The sequence below is a fragment of the Schistocerca americana genome, chromosome 2 (genome assembly GCF_021461395.2).
Source record: "Schistocerca americana isolate TAMUIC-IGC-003095 chromosome 2, iqSchAmer2.1, whole genome shotgun sequence".
In the NCBI taxonomy this organism is placed as follows: Eukaryota; Metazoa; Arthropoda; class Insecta; order Orthoptera; family Acrididae; genus Schistocerca; species Schistocerca americana.
In genome coordinates this window covers 1025294987-1025317711 of record NC_060120.1, presented here as the reverse complement: position 1 = coordinate 1025317711, position 22725 = coordinate 1025294987, and the positions used below count along the sequence as shown (strand labels likewise).

Genomic DNA, 22725 nt, shown 5'->3' with positions numbered 1-22725 from the left:
TTAGCCTGAAAAGAACCTGAGTTAGCGTACCTAAATCTGGATGGGCAAATAAAGGCTTGAACAGTTGCCCCCTGAATGCGAGTCCAGTGTGCTAACTACTGTGCCATCTCACTCAGTCAGACTGGTACTAGTTTCATTTATGATATTTCTGTTTATGTATATGTGTTAACCTAAAATTAGGTTGACTTTTTTAACTTGTGACTTTATCTAGAATTTCTATTAAATTATTGAAAAAAGTGCCCACATTACCACTTGATGACTGATGCACACACACACAATTGCTAATTCAGTAGCTTTGTCTTCACTTACTGTACTAAGGTCATGTCATGATCTACACTGCTTTCCTCTATGACCACTTTGCCACAGGGAGATTAAACTCTAATCTTTCTTCCTTTTTTCTAGTCCTAGAGTTATATTCATGATTTTCACTATTTTTTGGGAAAAGGGATATAATGGTAATGACAAAAAAGTGGTTAAGACATAATACCCCTTTTATTCCATGACCTATTCAACATATTGGAGAGACATTTTCGGCAAATGATGGTACACAGAAGGACATGTAATTTTGTATCATGGTTAATATTCCTAACTTTTGTATCCACAATGATAATGTAGAAATTTCATTTTTTTTAGTGGAATGATATACTTCTTTAACAATATTCAAAACTTCTCAAAACGATGACTACATTGAGGGATATTAAGCTTGTTAATGCTGGTGCTGAATCTTTTTCACAAAAATATTCTAGAAATGTGCTAAACTTGAAAGGTAAGGCTGCCAGAATTGGTTACTGCCATCTAAACACTACCAAGTAGGGCTGTCATGCCAGCCTCCATCACAAGAAGATACGACCACACTACTAAGATCAAACATATTTCCTCTTGGTTGCACCGAGCGGGGTGGCGCAGTGGTTAGCACACTCGCATTCGGGAGGACGACGGTTCAATCCCGTCTCCGGCCATCCTGATTTAGGTTTTCCGTGATTTCCCTAAATCGCTTCAGGCAAATGCCGGGATGGTTCCTTTGAAAGGGCACGGCCGATTTCCTTCCCCATCCTTCCCTCACCCGAGCTTGCGCTCCGTCTCTAACGACCTCGTTGTCGACGGGACGTTAAACACTAATCTCCTCCTCCTCCTCTTGGTTGCATTACACACGACATAGAGGCAGGTCAGCAGTGAATTTTGTAAGTAGAGGTACATACTAATTTCTAGCATAGCTCTTGAATTTTTGTCAGTGTATGCTGTATAGTTTCATAGCATTTGTCGACTGTGAATTGCTCCTTTGCTTTGGATGCTAGAGAATGCTCATTGGCATTAGTCAGCAAATCAGGCAGCAACTGCACGCTAATAAACAGCAGTAGCAGCAGCAGCAGCAGCAGCAGCTGGGAAGTAATCGATTTCGTGACATTTTACTAGTTTTTAACCAGGGGCGAATTATACGGTTTCATCTGTGTACTTTGGTAGTTCAGTTTTTGAACTTCTGCGTGTTAATTTAACATTTAATAAACATAGTTCTCGCGTTTTCATTTGTATCGGAAAGTTATCCGATTTTGTGATACATTACAAGTTCCTAATCAGGAGCGAATTATATAGTTTCATCTGTGTTATTTGGTAGTTTTGGTTTTGAATCTCGCAATGTTTATCTAATTTATTACACACACTTCTTGCATCTCCATTAGTGTCTACAGTAGAGTTCCACAATGTGTGTCGATAGTCCTTTGCTTGACTGTGTAGTGTAGCTTTCTCCAGTCTACAGTATGGATAGGGACTATGACTGCTGTGTGCGGATGTAAGCTGTATTGGCTTCGATTACACAGCTTTAGGCAACAGTGGATGAGCATCACTGTTGTGGGCCGGCCTTGGGGATCCAACGGACGTCCAGCATGACTCATGAGTCAGCCAATCAGTCCGCACCACTGGCCAGCACAGTTACTGCTCGCACTGATGTTGGCCCCTCACCTGTGGTTGAGTGGGAAGTCGCTTCGGGGCATGGCAGGCTGCGAAGAACTTCCCGGGGGAGCTGCACGCAAGTCCTTCTAGGGTAGTCTCACTAAGAGGTTCCAGGTGCCGCCTGTGGCTGAGACTTTCCCTCAGCCAGGTGCAATCACTTGTCTTGTTTCAGGGGAAAGCCTCTCAGCCTGCAGGATCTGGGTAGTCACAGAGTGTGGGATTATTGGTAGTTGGCTGCTCTAATGTTAAGAGCATTATTGGGCTCTTTAGGGACATGGCTGCCAAGGAGGGGGGAGCCAGTGTGCACTCTGTGTACACATTGGGTGGAGTCACTCCTGACATGGAAAGAGTCCTTCCAGATGTCATGAAGTGCACAGGATGCAGCCAACTGCACGCTGTAGGTTGGTTGGTTGGTTGATTTGCGGGTGGGGATCAAACAGCAAGGTCATCAGTCCCATCGGATTAGGGAAGGATGGGGTATGACTGTGACCTTTCAAAGAACCGTCACAGCACTCGCCTAAAGCAATTTAGGGAAATAACAGAAAACCTAAATCAGCATGGCCAGATGAGGGTTTGAATCATTGTCCTCCCAAGTGCAAGTCCAGTGTGCTAGCCACTGCACCACCTCGCTCAGTGCACATTGTAGCTCACGTCGGTACCAATGCTATGTGACGCTTTGAATCGGAAGAGACGTGTCAAAGTGGCTATCAGAAATGGTAAAGGCTACAGGTTACCTGTCTTGCTTGCAAGAGGTACAGAGCTGAGTGGAGGGACTGAATCAGAGGCTCAGATGGTTCTGCGACTGTGAAGGCTGCAGATTCCTCGACTTGAGACATAAGGTTGTGATGTTTGGGTTCTGCTAAATGAGTCGGGAGGCCATTACACAAAGGAGGCGGCAGTCGGGTAGGAGGGGCTGCGTGGCATGGACTGGGCGGTTTTTTAGGTTAGAGGATCTTGGGAAGACAAAAAAGGGCTCCATTTGCAAAGAGTGCTGGTCGAACACAGGAAGAAGTTCTAGAAACCATCGGCATAACAGTTGTAAACTGTCGTAGCTTGTGGGAAAGTACCAGAGCTCCATGCGCTAATAGAAAGCACTGAAAGCCAGAGGGAAGTTCAGCCGAAATTCTTGCGAAGAAGCTAAAGGTGTTCAGAAAGGATTGGCTAAATACAGTTGGCGTTGACGTGTTTGTTGCTGTTAAAAGTAGTTTATCTTGTAGCGAAATTGAAGTAGATAGTTCCTGTGAGTTACTATGGGTAGATGTCATTCTTGGCAACCGGAATAAAACAATAATTGGGCTCTTTTACCGACCTCCTTACTCAGATAATACAATTGCTGAAAGGCTCGAAGAAAACTTCAGTCTAATTTCAAATATGTATCTGACTCATACAATTATAGTTGGCGGTGACTTCAATTTACCCTCGATGTTTTGGCGAAAATAAATATTTAAATCCTGAGGCACGCATAAAATATCGTCCGAAATCGTGCTAAACTCTCTGAAAATTATTTCGAACAATTAGTACTTAAGCCCACTCGAACAGCAAACGTTTGTGAAAACACACTTGACCTTTTAGGAACAAATAATCATCAGCTAATAACGAGCATCAGACAGGATACGGTGATTAGTGAAGAACGGGTTTTCGTAACAAAACTGAGTACTGTAACTCCCAAATCCTCGAAAAAGAAAAGGAAAATATACCTATTCAAATAGGCAGATAAAAATTGGCTTTATGTCTTCCCGAGGGACAATCTCCACTCCTTCTAAATTAACAATGTAAGTCTAGACCAGATGCGATTTCAATTCAAATAAATAGTATTGACAGCAATTGAGAGATTTATACCATATAAATTAACATTCGACCGAGCTGATCCACCTTGGTACAGAAAACGGGTCAGAACGCTGTTGCAGAAACAACAACAACAACAAAAATTGCCAAATTTAAACGAGCGCAAAATCCCCAAGATTTGCGATCTTTTACAGAACCTCGAAATTTAGGGCGGAATTCAATGCGGGATGCTTATAATAGTTTCCACACCGAAATTTTGTCACGAAACCTGGCCGAAAATCCAAAGACATTCAGGTCGTATGTGAAGTATGTTAGCGGCAAGAGACAATCAATGCCTTCTCTGCGCAGCAGCAATGGACACTATACTATAGATGACACCGCTGCTAAAAGCAGTTACTGAACACAACGTTCCGAAATTCCTTCACCAACGAATACGAAGTATAAATATTCCAGAATTCGAATGAAGAACAGCTGCGAACATGAGTAACTTAGAAGCACACATCCTCGGAGTAGTGAAGCAACTTAAATCACTTAATAAAACCAAGTCTTCCAGTCCAGACCGTATACCAATTAGGCTCGTTTTAGTGTATGCTGATGCAGTAGCTCCATGCTCAACAATCGTAAACAACCACACTCGCTTGACGAAAGATCCGTAGCTACAGACTGAAAAGCTACACAGGTCACTCCTACATTCAAGAAAGGCAATAGGAGTAATCCACTAAATTACAGACCCATATCCTTAACGTCGATGTGCAACAGGATTTTCGAATAAATATTGTGTTCGAACATTTCTAGACAGTCTGTTGACACAATCAACACGGATTTAGAAAACACCGTTCTTGTGAAACACAACTAACTCCTTACTCACACGAAGTGTTGAGTGATACCGACAAGGAATTTCAAATTGATTTCTATTATTTTACTCTGAACAATTTCCAGTTAGTCAAGATCGCCAAACCTTGTCCGTTTATGTGCTTTTTCCTGCATATACAGTTTCGGGCCTTACAGCTCACGGTGTGTTCGTTTTGTGTTCCAGCACAATAACTTTTAATCATATGTGGTTTTTTTGTCCTAGGGAATAACCTATTCATTTTGTGTACTCTATTTTCTATTTTTATTTTGCTTTTGCTTTGCTAGTTCTTCATTCTCACAGATATTTAAAATAATTTGCTTTAGATATTGTGTTACAAAACACTCGCTGAAAGGAGCAACCATAGCTGTGATGATTGACTTCAAATGATGAAGACCTCAACAGCTGCGTTAAAATGATCTATTAATCAGGACCAATTTCGTGACATTATAGTCACATCTTCAGGTCACAAACGGTTGACTTTTCAATAGATAATGTCCTTAAAATTTTCGTAAGGGTACATAACAAAAGTTCCCTACCTTCCTGCGGAAAGTCAATATCACATAGCACACAATCGTCATGATTAGCCAATGGAACTAGAGAAAGACGTAAACCAGACATATGTGGTATGTCGTCTCACGTACCACTAGTGCAAGTGGTGCTGGCCGCAGTACCTGAGAAGATGTACCACATACGTCTTGGTTATTTCTTTATCTAGTTACACTGGCTATTTTGATCATGACGACTGCGTGCTATATAAGGCGGACTTTGAGCAGGAATATAAGGGACTTCTGTTATGTATCCTTACGAAGAATTTAAGGGCATTATATATATTGACAGGTCAACAGGTTGCAACATGAATATGTGATCATGCTGTCACGAAAGTAGCCGTGGTGTGTGTGTTGTCCATAGCGTAAGTCAGTTTAAGTAGTGTGTAGGCTTAGGGACCGATGAACTCAGCGGTTTGGTCCCTTAAGACCTTACCACAAATTTCCAAATTTTCATAAGCTGAAAAGATACTGTGATGTTGTTATTTTAAGATTTTTGGGAGCATCACTTATATTTGCAATAAACTGTTTAAATGGTACTTGACCTCTTCCATTGCTTGTATCTATAGTTCTGTGATTTGTTCTTTGGCTCAAATGGCTCTGAGCACTATGGGCATTAACTTCTGAGGTCATCAGTCCCCTAGAACTTAGAACTACTTAAACCTAACTAACCTAAGGACATCACACACATCCATGCCCTAGGCAGGATTCGAACCTGCGACCGTAGCGGGAGCGCGGTTCCAGACTGAAGCGCCTAGAACCGCTCGGCCACACCGGCCGGCGATTTGTTCTTTGGCACTATTCAGTGTGTCAGTAACTAACACCCTGTCGTCTGTAAAATGTGGGCAATCTATGCTGATTTTATTAGTAATTCTTTCTACTTGCACAGCCTTGGTGCTGATGGATTTCCTCCATCCTCCGTTTCCTCCATAGTCTCACGACATTATCTAACGCACAGCTGAAAAGTAAGGGTAGCAAACTTTCTCCTGGTCTTACGCTAGACTTTATTTCGAATGGTTTTGACATATGATCCATAAATTTTACTCTCGAGTGTTATGATTGTTGAAGTTTCTTTAATTATTTTTGTTGGTTTTTTACATAGTGCGAATGCTTTAAAATGTTTATTTGTACATTGGTATTCTCCTAATTGTTGGTCAAGTATTCCTTCCGTTTTCAAAGGTGCCGTGGGAGAGATCTTATACGTCACTGATAAGAGGGAGATTCCTCTTTGTTAAAATCTGTTTCTTTTTAACTTTTTATTTAGTGGGCGAATTAGTACTCATGTCCATTCTACTGGTAAGCTTCTGTTGTCCAGATTTTATAACACTGTTTCTGTTAAACATGGAATAATGCTATATTAGCGTGTTTTATAATTCAGCAACTATATTGTCTTCTCCTGACTGTTATTTTTAAACCACTGTATGATTTCTGTGATTTCTTCTACCGACAGTGGCTTTGAGTAGGGTTATATATGGATTATGTTATTAAAATCAATTTCTTATTTTGATGAATCGCAGTTATGTAGAACTTCACAATAGTCCACAAGTTTTCTGCAATTCTCAGTGTTGTTACATGCAGTCTTCTGTCTTTTGCATCTAAACTTCTTCAAACTATTTTTCAACGTTTTATAGAACTTCCTTGTGTTGTCCCGCTTAAAATCTAACTCACTTGACGTTAGCTGATTTTTTACTCGTTGTACTACGAGCTTTCTGAGGTTTCCTGGTTTCTATGAACTTTTCAATGTTGTTATCATTTTCACTTACGTTTCATATGTTGCAAGATCGTGGTACCTTCATAATTAACTCATCACAATCATCATATTACCACGTTTGCCCCTGTTACATGGTTTCTTCTGTAGTCTGAGTAATCTCTCTTTGAAGCTGTTCTCAACAGTTAGATGTTCTTCATACACACAAAAAAAAAAGAAACGAAACATTTTCTGTAGGGAACTTCTATGTGCGAAAACTTTTGAGTTGGTACTGGTTCTTTCTTTTCAGAATATAGTTCTAATGTTAAATTTAATGGTAGATGGCTAGTGGTTTGAATTAGGGTACTCTTAGCAACTTCTAAACTAAGGACTTCCATTGCAGGTGTCTGCTTATAGAGACATGATCGAGTTATTTTTTAACCACTTTACAGGGTGGTCCATTGATTGTCACCGGGCCAAATATCTCACGAAATAAGCGTCAAACTAAAAAACTACAAAGAACGAAACTTGTCTAGCTCGAAGGGGGAAACCAGATGGCGCTATGGTTGGCCCGCCAGATGGCGCTGCCATAGATCAAACGGATATCAACTGCGTTTTTTTAAATTGGAACCCCCATTTTTTACTACATATTCGTGTAGTACGTAAAGACATATGAATGTTTCAGTTGGACCGCTTTTTTCGCTTTGTGATAGATGGCGCTGTAATTGTCACAAACATATGGCTCACAATTTTAGACGAACAGTTGGTAACAGGTACGTTTTTTAAAATTAAAATACAGAACATAGGTACGTTTGAACATTTTATATCGGTTGTTCCAATGTGATACATGTACCTTTGTGAACTTATCATTTCTGAGAACGCATGCTGTTACAGCGTGATTACCTGTAAATACCACATTAATGCAATAAATGCTCAAAATGATGTCCGTCAACCTCAATGCATTTGGAAATACGTGTAACGACATTCCTCTCAACAGCGAGTAGTTCGCCTTCCGTAATGTTCGCACATGCATTGACAAGGGAATGACGCATGTTGTCAGGCGTTGTCGGTGGATCACGATGGCAAATATCCTTCAACTTTCGCCACAGACAGAAATAAGGGGTCTTCAGATCCGGTGAACGTGCGGGCTATGGTTTTGTGCTTCGACGACCAATCCACCTGTCACGAAATATGCTATTCAATATCGCTTCAACAGCACGCGAGCTATGTGCCGGACATCCATCATGTTGGAAGTACATCGCCATTCTATCATACAGTGTAACATCTTGTGGTAACATCGATAGAACATTACGTAGGAAATATGCATACATTGCACCATTTAGATTGCCATCGATAAAATGGGGGCCAATTATCCTTCCTCCCATAATGCCGCACCATACATTAAACCGCCAAGATCGCTGATGTTTCACTTGTCGCAGAAATCGTGGATTTCCCGTTGCCCAATAGTGCCATATTATGGCGGTTTACGTTAACGCTGTTGGTGGATGACGCTTCGTCGCTAAATAGAACGAGTGCAAAAAAATCTGTCATCGTCCCGTAATTTCTCTAACTGTACACGACGTTCAAAGTCGTCGCCCTGCAATTCCTGGTGCATAGAAATATGGTACGGGTACAATCGATGTTGATGTAGCATTCTCAACAGCGACGTTTTTGGGATTCCCGATTCTCGCGCAATTTGTCTGCTACTGATGTGCGGATTAGCCGCGACAGCAGCTAAAACACCTACTTGGGCATCATCATTTGTTGCAGGTCGTGGTGGTGGTGGTTAGTGTTTAACGTCCCGCTTCTGTTGCAGGTCGTGGTTACCGTTTCACATGTGGCTGAACACTTCCTGTTTCCTTAAATAACGTAACTATCTGGCGAACGGTGCGGACACTTGGATTATGTTGTCCAGGACACCGAGCAGCATACATAGCACACGCCCGTTGGGCATTTTGATCACAATAGCCACACATTAACACGATATCGACCTTTTCCCCAATTGGTAAATGGTCCACTTTAACACGGGTAATGTATCACGAAGCAAATACCGTCCGCACTGGCGGAATGTTACGTGATACCACGTACTTATACGTTTGTGACCATTACAGCGCCATCTATCACAAAGCGAAAAAAGTGGTCCAACTAAAACATTCATATTTCTTTATCTACTACACGAATATGTAATAAAAATGGTGGTTCCTATTTTAAAAAACGCAGTTAATATGCGTTTGACCTATGGCACCGCCATCTAGCGGGCCAACCATAGCGCCATCTAGTTTCCGCCTTCAAGCTATACGAGTTTCGTTCTTTGTAGTTTTTTCGTTTGACGCTTATTTCGTGAAATATTTGGCCCGGTCAGTATAAATGGACTACCCCGTATATTTGCAGGATCAGCTGTCAAAATTAAAAAAAAAAAGGGGGTACCTGCAGCATGTTCTTGAACTGACACCAGAGAGAGTTCTAATAAACATGATTACATATTCTGAAAATACTGTACCCATTCCTCTAAAAAATTATCCCACGAATCACTAATAATCTAGTAGACAGTAACAGTCTGCCTTACGGTGATTCACGAGCAGGGCGCGTTCGTCTGGATCGAGCGCCACCCCGGCTATCTCTCCCCCCTCAGCCAGGAAACCTTATCACGGTTTCCATGAAATATTAGCCGGTGTCTGCTGCGGCTTCCTCCGGACCACAGTGCCGGAAGGAGGGGGGGGGGGGGCGGGAGCACTGGCGCCGACGCACGTTTCGATGTCTTTCCACAAAGAGATAAGACACCGACTGTCACCTGCACTGTCACTGGCCGAGTACGCACACGCTGGTAATTAAGGTCTGGCTGGAAACAATGTAGAGCGCGCGTTGGCGTGCACCTCAATTCCCAAACTTTTCTCCGAACTATTAGCCTCCGTTCTCAAGCGCTCGCTTTTATTGTGAAGTTCGACCTTGCTAATTACGACATTTTCAGAGATGTGATAGCTTTTTTGTTATTAGATTACCTAAAATCAACTGCGCGGCACATGTACTTCTCCCATTTTCATACGAAATGATATATTTCTGTGAACTGCAATTTCTTGGAAGTTACGCAAAGGAGTTGTTGTAATTACTGCTCTGCACTAGCTATTATTACTATTACTATTATTATTACTACCGAGCGACGTGGCGCTGTGGTTAGCACACTGGACTCGCACTTGGCAGGATGACGGTTCGGTTCCGCGTCCAACCACACAGATTTAGATTTTCCGTGATTTTCCTAAATCACTTCAGGCAAATACCAGTACGATTCGTTGAAAGGGCACAGACGACTTCTTTCCCTTACCTTCCCTTAATCTATTATTATTATTATTATTATTATTATTTTATTAATTTGGTCTACTGAGGTCACATGAAACAACTCCCGCCTTGTTTCTTTCTTTCCCGTAGTTTTCCACTCTGCCTACGTTATTATCTTCTATCTTCTGTCCATATTCCGCCTGTCTTCTTCTTTAGTTGTTTTTGGAAGCAGCTCTTGAACCCTTTTACTTTTGCTCTAAGCTTTTCCCCTTTTTCCTGTTTCTTCCTCAGTTATTCCCATTTCCTTCAGGTCTGTTTTAACTTCTTTGATCAACGTCTTTGATGTTTTTGGGTTTCACTCAAAAAAGTCAAAAATTATTTTCGTTATTCTTTTCTCAGCTTTTTCAGGTGTCCACAGAAAACAACCCTTTTCTTCTTAATTGTGGCTAATATTCGCTGTGTTCTTTCATAAGATTCTTTATTACTTCTTAATTTTCATTTGCCATTGCCATATTTCGGACCCAAAGCGTCGCTGAATGTATTCCTTTGCTTCTTTTTATATTTCATCCAATTCTTTAGTTATATTGAACGAAACACATTCTGTTCTAATGATAGTGTTGCAGTGCCAGAGTTACGCATTTACGGATAACGATTCCTTGTTGGACAAGATTTTTGTTAATTATAAAGCCACTTCCATGTTCTTGTTCAAAATGGTTCAAATGGTTCTGAGCACTATGGGACTTAACATCTGAGGTCATCAGTCCCCTAGAACTTAGAACTACTCAAACCTAACTAACCTAAGGACAGCACACACATCCGTGCCCGAGGCAGGATTCGAACCTGCGACCGTAGCGGTCGCGCGGCTCCAGACTGAAGCGCCTAGAACCGCTCTGCCACATCGGCCGGCTAGATGGGGATTTGAATACCGATTGTCCCCATTATGGGGCGAGATGTAAGTATTAAGCTACAACAACGGCGAAGAAATAGGCCGTGGAACAAATGAAGGAAACATCCCAGCATTTAGCTTCGGCACATGATTGCGCTGGAAACGAATCCACCAGAGTACCATCTCTCTCTCTCTCTCTCTCTCTCTCTCTCTCTCTCTCTCTCTCTCTCTCTCTCTCTCTCTCTCTCACACACACACACACACACACACACACACACACACACACACACACACCACTAGGCATGGGAAAACCGACCGATTAAAACCGATATCGGTATTTTAGTTGTGTTTTTCGGTGTTTGTGTGGTCTCGGTTATAACAGGTGTCTTTATTTTTTACTAATACCGGGTAAAAAACCGGTACATCAATCTGTCATAGCAAAGTTGCTAAATTTTATTTTATTTTCAAATAAAAGATTTTTTGAAACGAGGAATGCTAATTCGTTAAATTTCCAGAGCTTTGAATTATTAGGTTATTATACAAAATGGGAAAAGCGACCAGGCTATTTTAATAACAAGACCGACGGTTAAAAACGAGCAACACACACGATATAAGAATCGACACAGCAGTGCTGAACCAATACTATATCTGTTATCCTTTATTACCCAGAAGCAGAGATCCTCTCGTTTTTTGGGAGCAAAGTAAAGGTGTACGGCAGGTTATCAACAGCATTCATCCTTGGTACTAATTCTATGGCTTCTGAAAGATCGTCTTTGAATAATACTGTTTCGGAGGAAAGCAGCCGACTTACAGATCAAGAAATAATAGAACGAGTAACTATGAACAGACTGGACAATAAATATTGTCCACTGGATTAACTGATTGCTGTAATTTTAACTACTGTCATGTTATTCTTCGTGGCAAAAGTTCTATTTTACCTACTACCTAAATTTCTTATTTGAATTTTTTGAACAGCATTTTTAGTTTTGTCAGCAAAAGTTCAATTGTATTCAAACTCCTGTTAAAAAGTATATAAATATATTTGACTACGAAAAGGCATTTTCGTTCGAAACAATCAAAGAAAAATAGCGCTACAAATTTAACTACAAAATCTTATTATCTGACTGTAGTTTATACGAAGTAATAAATGAGAAGTAAGTTAAGGCAACAGTAGTACTGACTACCGTAACATGATTTTTGAGCAGAGTTACAAGAAACTGGAATCAACTGTAGAATAATGGTGATCTTTTGTAGCATTCAACCCCTCATTAATGTTTGAGGAAAGCAGAGAACGGTAGACGGACGAAGTTTTCTTTTATTTACCTATTTTATCTGGTTTTTTTTTATTCTACATATCATGAAACATGTAACGTAAAAGCCTGAAGGAGCCTTAGAAAATATTCAGTTTTTGTTTGGTGACTACGTTACTATTGGAAATAAAGCAAGAAAAAAACCCAAAATCTTTTTCAGAAATCGGTTGTTCTGAAAGGGTTTTAACTGTAACGTTAAACTGTATATGAAAAATTTCAGTATAACAGCAGCAATAACCGCAATGCCCCCTCCCCCACCCCCACCCACCCACACACACGAGAGAGTAATCTGACAACAAACATGTGAAATGGGCTTCGGTGACCGGTGACGCTGTCCGGCTGTTAATATGTTATTGCGGCCTGAAGAGTAGCAATTCCCTCGTTCCGTGTGACACAGCGCACTTAGTCACACGCTTGGACAACAGTTCTGGGGATGCCTGGCGCCACATCATGCGTGCTGTTCCGCCGAAATACCATGTGAGGTCACTTTCGTTCGCATTTCAGTGAAATACAGGGTGATTCAAAAAGAATACCACAACTTTAGGAATTTAAAACTCTGCAACGACAAAAGGCAGAGCAAAGCACTATCTGTCGGCGAATTAAGGGAGCTATAAAGTTTCATTTAGTTGTACATTTGTTCGCTTGAGGCGCTGTTGACTAGGCGTCAGCGTCAGTTGATGCTAAGATGGCGACCGCTCAACAGAAAGCTTTTTGTGTTATTGAGTACGGCAGAAGTGAATCGACGACAGTTGTTCAGCGTGGGGCACTGAGAATCCGCGGGAAACAACTCAGTATGAACGTGACTCGCCTAAGGTGAACGTTTTCTGTGCCATTTCAGCCAATAAAGTTTTTGGTCCCTTTTTCTTCGAAGGTGCTACTGTAACTGGACTACAGTATCTGGAGATGTTAGAGAATTGGCTGTTCCCTCAGCTCGAACAAGAAGCCCAACAATTCATATTTCAGCAGGATGGAGCGCCCGCCACCACATTGGCACTTATCTGTCCGTAACTACCTGAACGTCAACTACCCGAGGCGATGGATCGGCCGCCAGGCAGCCCGTGACAGAGCACTTCATCACTGGCCTCCAAGAAGCCCTTATCTTACCCCCTGCGACTTTTTCTTATGAGGGTATGTTAAGGATATGGTGTTTCGGCCACCTCTCCCAGCCACCATTGATGATTTGAAACGAGAAATAACAGCAGCTATCCAAACTGTTACGCCAGATATGCTACAGAGAGTGTGGAACGAGTTGGAGTATCGGATTGATATTGCTCGAGTGTCTGGAGGGGGCCATATTGAACATCTCTGAACTTGTTTTTGAGTGAAAAAAAACCTTTTTAAATACTCTTTGTAATGATGTATAACAGAAGGTTATATTGTGTTTCTTTCATTAAATACACATTTTTAAAGTTGTGGTATTCTTTTTGAATCACCCTGTACATCACGTACCGCGTGACCTTACTTCATCGTGGACACACACACACAGCACTGTTTATATCATTACCTTAACAGGAAAACCATTATCGCCTCGCGCAATGTGATTAATTTACTGATTCAACGAGCAGCAGATCATGTTAGCGGGGCATCGAATTACGAACCCACTAACGTTACGCAGATGACCGATAATGGAAATCACCGAGCACTGAACTTCAGTAAGCGGTCGAGAAGTGTTCGTGCTCATGGCCGATTTGAGCATTGTTCGGGCACGAAACACGGGCAGTAGGAAAGAGAAACGAAACGATTAGAAGCATTCGGAATGTGATGACTCTGCACTTCGTTAGGGATCAGATGAAATAATGGGCGAAGAAAGAATGCTCACTAAAAAAAGATAATCAAACGAAGAGGTAGAATGATTGAGCGCGCACTACGACAATAGCAGTCGCCGAAAACTCTAGTCCAAGATGGCAGAGGGAAATTAATCCTAAGAGCGGCCCTACCTAAGGCAGTTTTTGGGATACAGCAATTGAGCTGAAATGAAGATAGCTGGCAAGCGATAAGAATGAAGAGCCGCAGTGAACCAAGCTCCGGACGCATGACCAAAATACACTCAATGTTTCACTTAAACAAAGGTTCTAATATTATAACAAGTGTTTGCGCTTTGTTTATAAATATGAGACAGAAGGAATGGTCGATAAGAATGAGATAATCCAGTAATAAGTCCAAGACAAGTTAAAGGTCAGTTCATTTTAGGTGATAATGTTTCCTTTGTTGCTTAGACACGTGGCTGCGTCATCCGAGATTATTCGTTGGGAATGTTCAAGGTTTGTTTGATGAACGTGAGGTTCAAATAACGCTACTCCCGTCTCCACAACTGCCAGCTCTCAAAATTAAAGACCCATTGTACATATGATATGACTTTTGTCTTTAGGACACACGCAAAAACAAAGCTCCACGTTCTGGCCCTGATGAGACATTCGGGACCGACCAACCGCCATGTCATCCTGTGACAATGGCGTCACTGAATTTGGTTCAAATGGCTCCAAGCATTATGAGACTTAACATCTGAGGTCATCAGTCCCCTAGACGTAGAATCAAACCTAACTAACCTAAGGACATCACACACATCCATGCCCGAGGCAGGATTCGAACCTGCGACCGCAACAGCAGCGCGGTTCCGGACTGAAGTGCATAGAACCGTTCGGCCACAGCGGCAGGCCTGAATTTGGTGTGGGTGGGTGTGGGGTCAGGATACCGCTCACCAGGCAGTAATGTAGAATGCATGACACTGCCCAGTACTGTGGAATGGATGGCACTGCTATACATCAAACAATAAGCTGCTCCAAAATTATAGGTCTGTGGAAATGGGTAAAACTTAAATCAGCCAGTTTGCTACCAACGACTGTCAAGGAAATAAAAGGCAACAAATTAATATACATTTACGTCAAAGAGTTTCCAGTAACCGAGACAAGAACATTCACATGGTTTGTATATCGTTTCGTAAGCTGCGTCTTCAGTCAGGGAGCAGAGTCTGTAAATGACTTAAAACGACATATAATGAACGAAAAACAAGAAAAACTCAACAATATATGGAGAAGAGGAAAGTTGTTATCATTTATACAGCTTATTATACGAAGTGCTTAAAGTCAATGTAAAAGTTTTGCTGAATAAATCCAATGTATTCTTTAAAAATTAGAGCAACAGAGATTGACTTTGGGACGCACATCTAGATTATTAACGTTACAACTGTTTGTACTATGTCACTAGTACCGTTTCATGATATGAAATGATATACACATAGGCTACACAAGTTGCTAAAAGGTGGCGCAAAATAGATGTCAGGAAGTTTTTGTCTGCTGTGTTTTAATTGTATGCCATATGTGAGTCTCCTTGAGATATTGGTGTACTGTAGCTCTGAAAATTCTATATCTCGCTCAGCAATGTCTCAGTTTACTTTTCAGAATAGAAGCTCGAACAGTGGAATAGCGTTCGTTTATCGTAAACACATTTTCTCGAATTCTGAACGTATTGTCATGATAAGACGCGCGTTCAACAGCAAAACAAAATCTTCCGGAATGACCACTTCTCCATGAGATTACAGTACTGAAAGGAAGTCCCACTGTAACGACAAAATTTAAGCTTCCTCTGACACAACGTTTTTGTACTGTTTTCCGGTTTTTTTACACGTTAGAGAAACGTTTTTAAAAGACTGCACGCCTACATGACACAGAGAGGGCCCACTCTGAACGATCAGCCTCAGCTGAAACCCTGGAGAATGTGGAGCAAATGCGAACCCTATTCAATGAGGAGCCCACTGCTTCAAAAGAGACTCAGCACAGCAGCTAAGCATGTCACGACTGTCTCTCCTGAGGCTAATGAAATCGGAACTAAACATTTTCCCTTAGAAACATTCCCCTGTGCCGACCTTTGAACGACAATGATCTGGAACATCGGTAGGTACTCGTTCGCAAATGACGTGACTGAGGCCTTTAAAAGCGAAACAGGCGTTAAGGATCAGGTTTAGTAGTGAGGCGCACTTCTATCTCCATGGAAACGTCATCAAACAGAACTGGCTCCATTGGGTACTGCGAATCCACACATTCAAGCTCCTGGACATCGTATGGAATGGACCCTTGTAGTCTGGCTCTCAACTGACATATTTCATCTGGGATTATCTAAAGGGCAGAGTCTTCAAAATTCACCTGAAACACTCCATGACTTGAGAACTGAAATTTCCAGAAAGACCTGTACTGTCAAAAATGGTGATTTTCAGTAATTCGTCACGGAACTCAGTTCAAGACCCTGTATCTCGTTTTCTGCTGCAGCATAAATATGATAAGAAGAACCTCTCACACCATATTATGTAGTAATACACAAAAACTTTGTAATTCCTATTCTGTTCCACCCTGTATGTAAGTACATACAAGTTTGTGAAAAACATCACCAGAGTGGAACACCGCAACTTTGGGTACATGCAGGAAATTTATATAGGTTCAACTAAATTAAGTCGCTTAACACTGCTGTTTGACCGAAGTATAGGAGAGAAGCACGTGCCTGAAGATTGGTAAGAGTTCACCGTTCCGTCATGAGGCAGAGAACAGGTTTGGACAGTGGATAAGGTAGGAAATCAGTTGTGTTCTATTCAAGGGACTACACCGGAATTTCTCTTGAGCGATTCAGGTAGACCACGTAAAGCCTTAATTTGGATAACGAGACGGTGAGCTGAATCGCCATCCTCTCGAATGCAAGTCCACTGTCGTATTACTACGCCCTCCGGCGGACACCTGTCACTTTCAAGACAGAGGTCCGCGCGAAAAAGAGAAATGACAGCCGCATCCGAAAGGGCTTTATCCGCGGTGTTTACCATTTTGTCCCGTTAGGTATCCCGGAGCTCGGACAGTAGGGCAACCACTGGTCTAAATTATCATGTACTCAGATCGGACCTCGTAATTTACACTCCAATGACTAAGAACAACGAAGTAGATCGTGTTGTTGCTGTAGTTTTCAGTCCGAGCACTAGTTTGATGCAGCTCTCCTTGCTACCCTATCTTGTGCAAGCCTCTTCATCTCCGAGTAACTACTTCAACCTACATCCTTATGAATTTGCTTAATGTATTCATCTCTTGGTCCCCTCTACAATCCCCCCCACACACACACACAACTTCCGTCCAGTACTGAATTGGTGGTCCGTTGATGTCTCAGATGTGTCCTATCACCCGATCTCTTCTATTATCAAGTTGTACCACAAATTTCTTGTTTCGCTAGTTTTATTCAGTACCTCCTTTTTAGTTACGTGACCCACCCATCTAATCTTCAGCAATCTTTTGTACCACCACATCTCAAAAGTTTCTATTCTCTTCTTTTCTAAACAGTTTATTGTCCATGTTTCACTTCCATACATGACTACAGTCTATACAAATACTTTCGAAAAAGACTTCCTAACATTTCAATCTATATTCGATGTTAAAAATTTCTCTTCTTCAGAAACGCTTTTCTTGCCACTGCCAGTCTACATTTTGTATCCTCTCCCCTTCGCCCAACATTAGTTTATTTTGCTGCCAAATAACAAAACTCTTTTACTACTTTAAGTTTCCCGGTTTCTAATTTAATTGCCTCAGCATCCCCTGATTTAATTTGGCTAAATTGCATTATCCTTGTTTTGCTTTTGTTGATGTTCATCTTACATCATGAAACGGTCCATTCCATTCAACTGTTCTTGCAAGTTCTTTTCTGTGTCTAACACAATTACAATGTCTCCGCCTAACCTCAAAGTTTTATTTCTTGTCCCTGAACTTAAATTTTGTCTCCAAAGTTTACTTTGCTTTCCTTTAATACTCGGTTAAGGTACATATTCAATCTCATCGGGGTAAACTACAAACTACGCGCCTGCCTCACTCCTTTCTCAACCACTGCTTCTCTCTCATGTCCCTCGACTCTTAATAACTGCCGTCTGGTACACCAAGGGGAGAGAGGGGAGAGAGAGAGAGAGAGAGAGAGAGAGAGAGAGAGAGAGAGAGAGAGAGAGAGAGAGAGAGTGGGGGGAGGAGTTAAAAATTGTAGAGGGAGACCAAGAGATAAATACACTAAGCAGATTCAGAGAAGGATGTAGGTTGCAGCAGTTATTCGGAGATGATGAGCTTGTACAGGATAGAGCAGCGCGGAGACCTGTACCAAGCCACGCCACAAAAGCAGCAGCCTGGGGTATTCCTCATACGTCCCGAAAGTTACAACTTCTGTCGCAGTTAAAGAAGTCTATCTTGTAATATTCACTGAGGAACATTTCTACAGCAACGGGAAGTCAGATGAAATCGTCTTCTTTTAAGTCTGTTCATCATATAATCCTAATCATGCTGAAGTGTTACATTTTTCAGTCTAATAAGTGTAGCATTGTTTACTTGTAAGGATATTAAAGAGGCGGATTTACTGTGACGTATGTGAAACACAAACGTGAGCCAGACAACGAAGCCATGATTTCTATGGATGCAGTGTGCTTGGAGAACCATCAAGTAACTTTGTAGCACCTTTCAGAAACTGCCTAAGTGACCACTGTTGCTGCAAACGAAACAGGAATGACTGAGATATAAGGCAGTTCCTCGTACGACAGAAACAGGATGCACGTGATATTGTACGGAAAACCGGGAAGAATGATCTTGCAGAAGTCAGCGACCCACTTACCATTTCAAGCAGCGTGTGTGTGTGTGGGGGGGGGGGGGGGGGGGGAGGTATTCTGTCCCAAATGGGCAATAACAGTGACTTAATAACAATAGTAATTACGATTACTATTATTATTATTATTACCCATAATCTGTTCTGCATATAGACAACACTATCCTTTACCTTTTGACTACAAAATAATTAGAGTGAATTTTTCACTCTGCAGCGAAGTGTGCGCTGATGAACTTCCTGGCAGATAAAATCTGTGTGGCGGACATAGACTCGAATTCGGGACCTTAGCCTATCGCGGGCAAGTGCTCTACCGACTGAGCAACCTAAACACGACTGACAACCCCTCCTCACAGCTTAACTTTCGCCAGAACCTCATATCCAACCTTCCAAACGTCACACAAGTTCTCCCACGAAATACACAGTTTTAATGTGCCAGGAAGTTTCATATCAGCACACATTCCGCTGGAGAGTAGATAAGTCGTTTTGAAAACATCTCCCAGGCTGTAGCTAAGCATTGTATCCGCCATATCCTCTTTTCCAGGACAGCTAGTCGCGCACATGCCGCATGAGAATTACAGGGTGTAGCAAAACGAATCATCCGCTTTAAAAGGGAATGATAACTATTATATTATTTGAGACGTGCGTGACCGACGTATTGTTGGAATGAGCAAACTCTAGAGTTTTACATGGTTCCCGTTAGGTAGCAGCAGTGGGCGTCCACTTCAGTTCTATTAAAAATGGTGTCAGGACAACAGAAATCGTTTTGTGTACTACGTTTTGGTGCGGGTCAATAATAACAGTTCACTGTGACTTTTGTACTAGGTGTGGTGTGGATCCTCCTCCAGCACAGAGCATTAGACGACGGCATGAACAATTCCGAGAAGCGGGTTGTTTGTGTAAAGGCAAATCGCCGGGCCGTCCCCGAGTGTCTGGCACAGACGTCGAACGCATCCGCCATAGTTTCACAATGAGTCCGCAGAAATCCGTTCGCTGTCCAGCTCGACAGCTCAACATGCTCCCGGTGTCCGTCTGGCGTGTGTTGCGTTCTCGTTTACACACGAAACATACAAAATTCAGTTATTGCAAGCTCTTAGCGAAGGTGACAAACTACAACGTGTGGAGTTTTGTAATCTCGTTCTTGGCAAGATGGAGGATGACAGTTTTCTTCAACGCATAGTGTCTAGTGACGGGGCAACATTCCATTTAATTGAAAAGGTGAACTGTCATAACGTGAGAATATGGGGGTACGGAACAACCACATGAAGTTGTACAACGTGAGAGATACTCTACAAAATTTAATGTGTTTTGTGCAGTTTCACGGGAAAGGGGGTATGGTCCATATTTGTTTGCCGAGAACACTGTTGCACTAAGCACATATCTCTACATGCTTGAGAACTTCCTTTTCCTGCAGTTGGAGACTGATTCGAACGACTTCATTTACCAGCAGGATGGGGCACCGCCACGCTGGCATCTGGAAGTTGGGAAATTTTTAAATCAAAGGGTCGATGGATCGGTCGAATTGGACAAAAAGATTCAGCCTTACGTTACTGGCCCCCAATGTCAACGGACCGGGCTGTATGTGATTATTTCTTGTGGGGGTTTATAAAAGATTCAGTTTATCTGCCCCCGTTACCAACAACAATGAATGAACGGAGACATCGCATAACAGCAGTTGTGGAAGCTGTAGCTCAAGACATGCTTGCTACTGTGTGGGAACAAGGTGAATATCGCATTGACATATGGCTTGCATCTCAGGGGGGGGGGGGGGGGGCAAACTGAACACCTATGAAAAGTTACGAAAAATAACTTTTTGATTTCCCGTTCATCAAAATACAAAATCAGTTGTATTTGTTTATCAGTTTCAGAAATATAGACGTGTCAAATCGGATGATTACTTTCGATTACTTTTGATACACCCTGTATTGTGAAGTTTGGAACGTGGGAGACTACTGGCGAAAGTAAAGCTCTAAGAACGGGTCTTGAGTCGTGATGGAGTAGCTCAGTCGTTGAGCACTTGCCCACTACAGGCAAAGATCCCGAGATCGAGTTTCGGTCTGGCACACAGTTTTAATCTGCCACAAAGTTACTTATTAATTATTGTTGCGGACACACGTTGATATCAGCACATGTGCAAACCTCTACTTGCAGTCTTGCATGTCACGAAGCACTCGGTATAAGTCCACCCATTCACGCCACACCTCCGCTGATGCCTTGCACAGTATTCCGCAGTCAGTTGTCTGCAAAGCTCTGAAGCTTCCAGCAGCGTCGCTTTACGAACTCAGCAAGCTTTGGCGCAGCCTGCCGATCAGTGCAATCGTTTGGCTTCTGCTGACCCAGGTTGCCCTTGCTCACCGGCAAGCTTTACGTCTCGACCTACCACAATTCCGCAGTTATTTAAATGTCTCCGTCTCCGCTCCCATTACCGATGTTGGGCGACAAGAATCCAAAGCATACTGTGTCTGTAGTAGGACTGTTGACATTTTTTAAAACATCGGGAATCCGATATATCAATATTTAAAAGCGATATATCGACAGTAAAAACATCGACGTACCTGCCTATGAAAATATCTGCTGCGCATAGTTAATATGCTGCCGGTTTTAGAGCTGTATATTTAGGTATTGATTTATTATCAGATATTCTGTACATCAACAAGCTAGCAGCCTGCCTATCCACCTTAGAGGGAGACTTGAAAGGAAAACGATATACGTTCACGCTTTGCGGTAACCACTTCGCTAACAATGGTCACTCCAGGTTAGTGGCGCAATAAAAGCTGCCCGATGGATCCATCGTTCGGTTTCGTCACATATGGGATTTGTCCGGAACGCTTGATGTCCACTACCCTGTTCTTTTTCTGGAAACGCCGGCGACCTAGCAATTGCTGTGTCAAAATTGCGTGGTAAAATTAAACGATGCAGTTTCTGTTGGTATCGCCGAGCGCCGATTACGTCAGCATTTCCCCTCACATGTCTCCGCCCACCGCAAAGACCAATCTTGTCTTTTAGAATTTTGTTCATCAGTTTCGGCAACTGTTTTTGAAGAAAGCCGATGTGAAGAAACAGCACACCAGTTGCGTTAAAAATTGCTTTTTAACGCACCTGGTGTGCTATTTCTTCACACCGGAAATCTTAATCCATTCACACCGCCACCCCGTAGCGCACTCGGACTGCCTGTACTTGTCTCATATAGTCAGACAGTAAGACTGCTCGTGATGAAAGCTAAAAAAGTAGTAAAATTCCTTCACACAGTGAAAGTAAAATTATGTTCTACTATAACTTCAAAAGAACAACTTCAAATATTAATCGAAAATTGCGAAAACAATATCTATATCTACACGGGTACTCTGAAAATCACCTGTAAGTGCCTAGCAGAGCGTTCATCGAATTACCTTCACAATAATTCTCTATTATTCCAATCTCGTACAGCGCGCGGAAAAAACGAACACCTATAGCTTCTCATGCGAGCTCTGATTTCCCTTATTTTATTATGACGATCGTTTCTCCCTATGTAGGTCAGCATTAACAAAATATTTTCACATTCGGGGGAGAAAGTTGGTGATTGAAATTTCGTGAGAACTTTCCGCCGCAACGAAACACGCATTTGTTTTAATAATGATACAAAATAAAAAACATCGGCTCTTGATACTGCCGTTTGAATATCGATATACCGGTGAAAAGATGTCGATATTTTGTGAACAGTCCTCGTGTACATCATACTATACCTAGGTGAGAATAACAAATTGACTGAAAGCTAGTTTGTTTAGCGGGGCAGCTACCATAGTAACAAACAACCACAGAATGAGTTTGGTCACTCCTGCGTACTCACCTGCCGACGACGC

At 42.1% G+C, this 22725-nt stretch overlaps 1 protein-coding gene across 1 annotated transcript in view; it reads right to left on the bottom strand.

The window, feature by feature from the left end:
* LOC124596407 (PRL-1 phosphatase) overlaps nt 1–22725 on the bottom strand; it is a 627938-nt gene that overhangs the window by 584196 nt on the left and 21017 nt on the right. The gene's annotated exons all lie outside the window — the stretch shown is intronic.